The sequence below is a fragment of the Anarrhichthys ocellatus genome, unplaced genomic scaffold (assembly GCF_004355925.1).
Source record: "Anarrhichthys ocellatus isolate YVR2014 unplaced genomic scaffold, GSC_Weel_1.0 scaffold3, whole genome shotgun sequence".
Classification (NCBI taxonomy): domain Eukaryota; kingdom Metazoa; phylum Chordata; class Actinopteri; order Perciformes; family Anarhichadidae; genus Anarrhichthys; species Anarrhichthys ocellatus.
Window position 1 is genome coordinate 7,448,613 of NW_022280033.1, and position 7,106 is coordinate 7,455,718.

Here is a 7,106-nt window from a genome sequence, read left to right on the forward strand (position 1 = left end):
TACTACAAAGTGAAAATTTGACCTTAAAAAGTTTGACAGTAAAAGTTAAGGGATGACAAATTCTTCAGGATGCATCCTCTGGAGCCCATGAATGTCTGTACAAAATGCCATAACCCAATAATTCTTGAAATACTTTGGTCTGGACCGACGGGCCATTTGCATTTCTAAAAACCATGATTACTCTCTGTGTGGAAGATGGATTCTGATCTGATATTTGGTTGCAAACACTAAATGTGATTCATTTTGAGATAAGTTGTTGTTCTCCCCTCCAGGAGTGTACAAGAGCTCCACTGGTGGAGAGGCGGTGCTAGCAGGTCAATCAAATTGAGACTTTTGTCCTGCTGTTGCCTCTATGCTACATTATAGATGGAAGCAGAGAGTCACTTACTTTTTTAGGATAGAGGATAGGACCATCAGTGCAGAATGCAGCGAATAGTCTTCTGAGTTGCAACTTCACTTAACTTTGGCCACAGCTGACAGTTTAGATCCCCAGATACAATTCAATGTTGGCACCACAGTGTTGCATACACTCAAGAGGAAATGAGAGGATAGGTTTAAGGATTTTTTTCTTTTGTTGAAAGGATTGTTAAACCAAGTGTGAAACTGTTCAATATCAATATTCTGGAGGTTTTCATTATTCACAAAGCAATTGTTGATGCAGCTGAATTGTCCACAGTGTTGAATAACTGCTTTTTGATTGAGGATAAAAAAAACTGGACATGAGATTATTTTTAAAGTAGACAAAAATGAATTCTGGGGTATTTTTCACCAAACTGTGAGTTAAACCACATTGTGTTGTCAGACAAGGCTCAATCATCTTTCAGAAAAGTCTTCCTACCCTCTGGGACTTTAGCACAGTTGTGTGTTCAGGTACAACAGCTAAATAAGATTTTTTGTTTTCTTCATATGCCATCATTTTTCAGCATTTCAATATATAATGAAATCAGCCAAATGTACTCCTGGCAAAGTCGGGCCATTTGTGCATGACATGTCATGGATATTTGTTATCTATATTGTTATAAGTCTGACAATCTCAACAAATATGTATGGCTGTTCATTCTACCGTAATTTATTAATAAAGTATTCATGCAGTCGTTAAAAACTACAAACAAATGCAAAAGCACACTCTGTAGCCTCGTAAACGGTCCAAAGCTCTCTCTAAAATGCTGCAGAACCAGAGCCATGCGTGTGCTGCACAAGACAGCACATGGCTCTGGTTCTCAAATCTTTGCACTGGCTTCTTGTCAAAACCTTTGATTTTAAAATACTGCTATAGATTTTCTTAAAGCACTGGGCGATTTGGTCAAAATACATGTCTGATCTGCAGCTATGTTGTGAATCATCCAGACCTCTCAGATTGTCTGGGGCAGGTTTGCTTTCTGTCCCCAGAGTCTGGAGAGGCATCATTCAGTTTTCAGTAGCATCCATCCACATATCAGTAAACCTGAGGTCTGCTCCAACCCACAGTTCTTTTAAATCAAAGCGTAAAATTGTTCTGTTTGCTGCTGCCTAGGGACGGCCAATAGTCAGTCCACCACTTTGTTCCAGACTGAAATATCTCAACAAATATTAGATGGATTGCCATGACATTCATGGTCCCCAGGAATCCTGCTGATTCTGGTTATCCCGTAATTTTTCCTCTAGTGCCACCACGAGGTTGACGTTTGTGATTCAGAGCGGAATATCTATTTCATAGATTGCTATGACATTTGGTACAGAGCTATTAAAGGTCCATAGAGGATTAATTCTAATGATGTTAGTGATTTGATTTAGTAAGTATTGTGGAATGTTTTTAATTCGACATCTGAAAGCCTGTTTTTACACACTGAGCTTGTTGTGTGATGCTTTGTGTGTGTGTCTGCCTTTCTTTAATGCACACTCTGAAAAAGATAATGTAGAAATGGATTACACCTTATTAACTTTACCTCACCTTACACACATAGTTTCCCATATAGTCTCCGACTGCACAAAAACATTCTACAGAAACCTGAGGGGATCTTTACCGATACTTCACAAAAATGAATGCAATAGATTGAAATAAAAGCCCGGTTGGTTCATGAAATATAGCTGAGGGTTGGGTGCTGTACCTGGTGCTCTTGGTTGTCATTGTCATTTTCAAAGAGCATCACAGTTAAATGAAAGAATTAAGGTCATGACTTCAGTATCTTGGCTGTGATTCATGTTAGCCAGCTGTCCTGGGATTTGAACTGCATTTTTTGAAGACCAACTTCAATCATTTTAATGAGTTCATCATATCGCTGTTGACTGAGATGTCCCTGATGTCACTGCAGGGTCCACACTAAATGTATTCTATTGTTGTATCCATCGATCCCCCTATACATTCATTTTTAATGAGCTAAGTCTCCTTGTTACTCCTCAGAGGCAATCACAAGGCGACACACATATACAGATAGGATCTCCAGTGGGGCTTAAACATAGCGCTATATGTTAAAGGTGGAGAGAATCCTGCGCTTGTCACAATGTACTCTATAATATCCCCGAAACAATGCTCTGTTCCTCCTGGAGATAATCATCCTATGGAGTCTGCAACAGGCTGCAGCCTGTGAAAGTAGCCTGATGATGGCTGTATAGAGGAAAACTCACAGGTCACCAAGGCTATTTTAATATATCCTAAAGGGGGACATGAATGTGTGTTTTCTTATTCAATGCCAAGTTGTCACGACATTTCACAGAAAAACAATATATCAACCAAGTTATTGAGACAATCAGTCAAGGACCAGAGTGTATGGCTTACAAACCAATTGCTAGAACCAGGCTATGCTGTGTGTGTGTGGCTAAAATACCTATGAGGCAGCTGAGGGACAGCTCCTCCTGTCCATGTGTTCAAGTGTGCTTGGACAAGACACGGACACATTGTATGGTAGCTTGTTGCCGTTGGTGTGTGTGTGTAGGTGTGTGTGTGTAGGTGATCGATAAAAGCGCTATGTACTTGCATTTACCATTAAAAAACATTTGCTGTTGCAAATTAGTAGTACAGACGTAAGGAACCCACATCACCCTAACAATGCAGAATAAAAAGGCCTGTGTTTTTTTAAATATTTTAATTAAATAGAACAATCACTATCACATGTAATAGAGGAATTAATAAAGATAAAGCTGTTTTATCGATGTTACCCATGCAGAAGTCACACACAAAAGCAAACTCACCTTGACTTTGTAATTTTGTTTTTTAAGCGGCGCTGGATTAGCATTGTGTTAGCATCGCCATTGTCCGTCATGACTTACAGTGTGTGACAGCTGCTGTGACCGATACCTTTATGAGCAGAATTAATGGGTTCCCCATCTTTAAATGACAATCAAAGCCACCATGGGCCTGGAATCTAACAAACAAATGAATCAATTTTGACTGTATCACAATGCAATTAAACCATCGTTAGGGCTCTAATTTACCGAAATAATGAGATCAGAACCCTCCCTTTTGGTTGATTTCTTTAATGCTGGGCAATATACCCACAGACACTGATCATGAAAAGACATACATAAAGTGACTATGGCTTTGTTTGTTAGTCTCTTTTTTCTTATTCACAAAAGATTTATTTGAAATCCTTGTAGAACAACTCAGACGGCGTTTCTTTTTGTTGCTTAAGCACACCCACGTGAACGTCATATTTTATTTATAAAGCCTGAAAAGTGTGCCACAGAGAAGGCTCGGCTTCCTACGTCAGGCTTCAAAAAACTGGATGGTGCTCATAAAAAATTCAGCTCCTTTCGGAATGGAGAGAATGTTGTCTTTAATTATTTCATTTCACATTAAAACTTTCAAAACATTCACTCCATATCCAAAAAATGGGATTTTGTCTGGGTGCATTCTGAGGGTTACCCCTTCTGGACGTGTTTATTTTTGTTTAACCTATGAAACCATGCCCCCTTTAGTGCGTACCCATTACTGCTCACACGTGGGGTCCACAAAATATGACAGTTACAGAAGCTTGGAAAAATACAAATATGAGACACTGAATTTACAGCTTATCAGACAAGAATTAGCGCCAGGGTCAAGACGCTTTCACTCGTCCACAGCAAGCTGCCACCTATTTAAACATCAAAACCAGCCGCGGTGCACACATGATACATATATTTTCCTCCATTATGGCCACAAGAGAAATGTCACGGATCTCTACTGGTGGAGTTTTACAGATACATTTTCCGACATCTAGCTCGCTCAGCAAACGATGCTCTGCATCCGGAGACAGAAACCCAGAAGCTGTGGCCGGAGGCTGTAACCTTATGTTTATGTATTTCTTCAAATCTGGCACAAAAGTCTACTTGAACTCAAGGATGAACTGATACGAATTTGGTGGTCAGAGGTCATTGTGACCTCACAAAACACCTTTTTGGCCTTAATAATAATAATAATGAATATGCTAATTATGTCAATTTCACACAAATGTCTAATATGATCAAATTATCGAGTGATAATTGTGATATAGTGTAAATGGCAGCCACAGAGGGCCAGGTCTGATGAACAGTACATTCATTAAATTCAAAATACTAGTGTTTTCACTGCAAGGGCAAATGGCTACTTCAATTAGTGGCAAAACTCGCAGCTAACAGGTGAGTTGATTTCTGAAGAGATTTCCAAATGGAAATGGATGCATCTGTAAATATTTGTTATTTAGGGATAGTGTTTTTGTATAGTTTTAGTGTCCTCAAATGCATGGACCATGAAATTTGTTGAAACACGATATCACTGAAATCCATCATCAGGAAGAGTTTTCCCCAAAATTTGCAGCTTTGATGCCAGCAATATTTCCAATGCTGTCACATCACAAATGTTCTGAGAAGCCACTGAACTCTGATAGTCTCCCATGTGAGATGCGTGTACCTCATTTGTGACATGTTTCTTATTTCAGTCTTTCACAACAAAGTGCAAGGAGTGCAGCTGGATAACGATGAGGTCACGCAGTTAAATTAAGTATCAGTGTCATCACCCTAACACCGAATACTGATGCCTCCATAAATACAGTCTATTGACGTCACCGCACGACTCCTCACACAGATTAATTTGAACCTACATGCGGTTTGTGAATACAATTGTGATGGCCTTGACAACTCTCTTCTCTCACACCTCGGATGAAACTCAACTGAGGAGTCTGCATGCCTTTGTGTTTGCTTTTCACAGAGGCAAATCTCAGAGGAGCAGCGCTACGTTGTGCTGTGACAGTCGAGCCTGGGACGTCGAAGTCTCGCGCTTTTCTTCCTTTCTTTATCTTTCTTTTTCCCTTCCTTGGCTTCTGAGAATAGGCTGAGTCTTCCCAATTAGCAGTTTTCTGAAGAGGTGTTGTGACAGCCAGGGAATACAATTTATAGTTGTTAAAGCCTATCTGAAGTCGTTGTCATTGTCTAACAAAGATAATATTAAGCTTGATAATAATACAGATAATAATAATAATCCAGAAACTATATGAAGTAAAGTAATGTGATGATTGATTGTATGTGTTTGGATCAAAGGTGGTCTAATCCTTACAGCACACCTGTCCAAGCCGCTTATAAACTGCTCCTGAAATTGAAGTCTGTTGCCAGATAATGTAGACCAGTCGCAAATCACACCTGCCTACTGTAAGCTGGTGGGAGACCTGCACAGCTTAGCTGAAAGCAGGAAAAGGGTTTACAATGGCGAGTTAAAAAATGTTACATTTGGGCTGTTTCCTATAGGTGCTGTGGCTCCATTTATTATTATCTGACAGAGACAATGAGCATGTGTGTGTGTGGATGAAAAAAGTTGTTAAGTTATTTTTCAAATCTTCCCTCGAAATATTTTTATCATACTTTTTTTATTTATTTCACTAAGAAAGCGAACCGCCGCTATTCGGATTAAACAAACATACAATATGGATTTTGTTATCTTTGGACAGAGTCGGCCGAGCTGTTTCTCCTGTTTTTGTGCTGAACTAAGTTAGCCGGCCAACTTTATATTTAGCTAACGTACAGACGTAAGTGGTGTTGAAATTCTGATCTGACTCTCTGCAAGAAGAAGAGTATTTCTTGAAGTATATACCTCTGCCTTATCTTCCACTCACACCACGTCTGACTCATCAAGGTGATCTCGTCGTACCTCCCGGGTCACACTGTGAGGCAGTCACTATGGCATCTTGCCACTGGCATCAAAGCGAAAAAGCATTGATTTCTAATAGCGGTTTTGGCCTTAAATGACAGCGCTCTGTGAGTGCCATTGTGTGAAATCCGCTTCAATGAACTCAATTGATTCATTCTGTCTTTTGAAATGGCATCCATGGGTCCAGTAAGTATATTTCTTTAGTACTGATACAGAGAGTCAATATGTGACTTTATTGTTCTGTTTTCTCAGTCAACTTTTTCCTCCACAGCTTAGCGTGACTTGGAAATGACATAGCCAAGACAAAACGGGTCTGTCAATAGAATGAACACTGACATGCTCTCAATAGAGGCATGCCCTCTCCCTTGCTGTGGAATAGATTTATTTCATTTCCTCGTTATTCATATGCCATGTGTGACAGTCACCTGCATGCTGATGACTTCTTCTCAGAGAATCTCAATGCCAAAGCATTGTAAATATAAGCACACACAGTTGGAGCTACCGTTTGGTAAAACATGCTGCAGTGCAGACCAGCTTGCTGTATAATCGAGAACTGGGAATAGCAGTGAAGGGACTGACCTATATGAAAGGAGCATTTTAGACCTTCAACCCACTAAATTAAAACCTTCATAAGTGGAGATTGACAGCAGAGTTGCCGTCTGTGCTTGGGGATTCTTGGGGGGGAAGTGCTGCCAAATGCTGTACCTGCGTTCCTGAGCTGCAGCGCAGGGTCAATGCTGGAGGTGGCTACCTCAGCTGGGTGTAAAATGGCCAGTAAATCACAGGCGATACAGGCCAGTGCTTGTGTGTGAAGTTGTGTGTATGAGGGGAAGAATGTGTGCTCAATCTTTTACATTTCAATGCTGTTCATCCTCCGAGCTCTGTCTGCACAATGCATGCATGATCAGCCAGGAGATTATCCATTCGGTATCTCTTTGTGCGCTGGTGAATGTTTATGTTTGCTTCTATGCCAACAATTGCACGTCTGTGTGTGTGTGTGTGTGTGTGTGTGTGTGTGTGTGTGTGTGTGTGT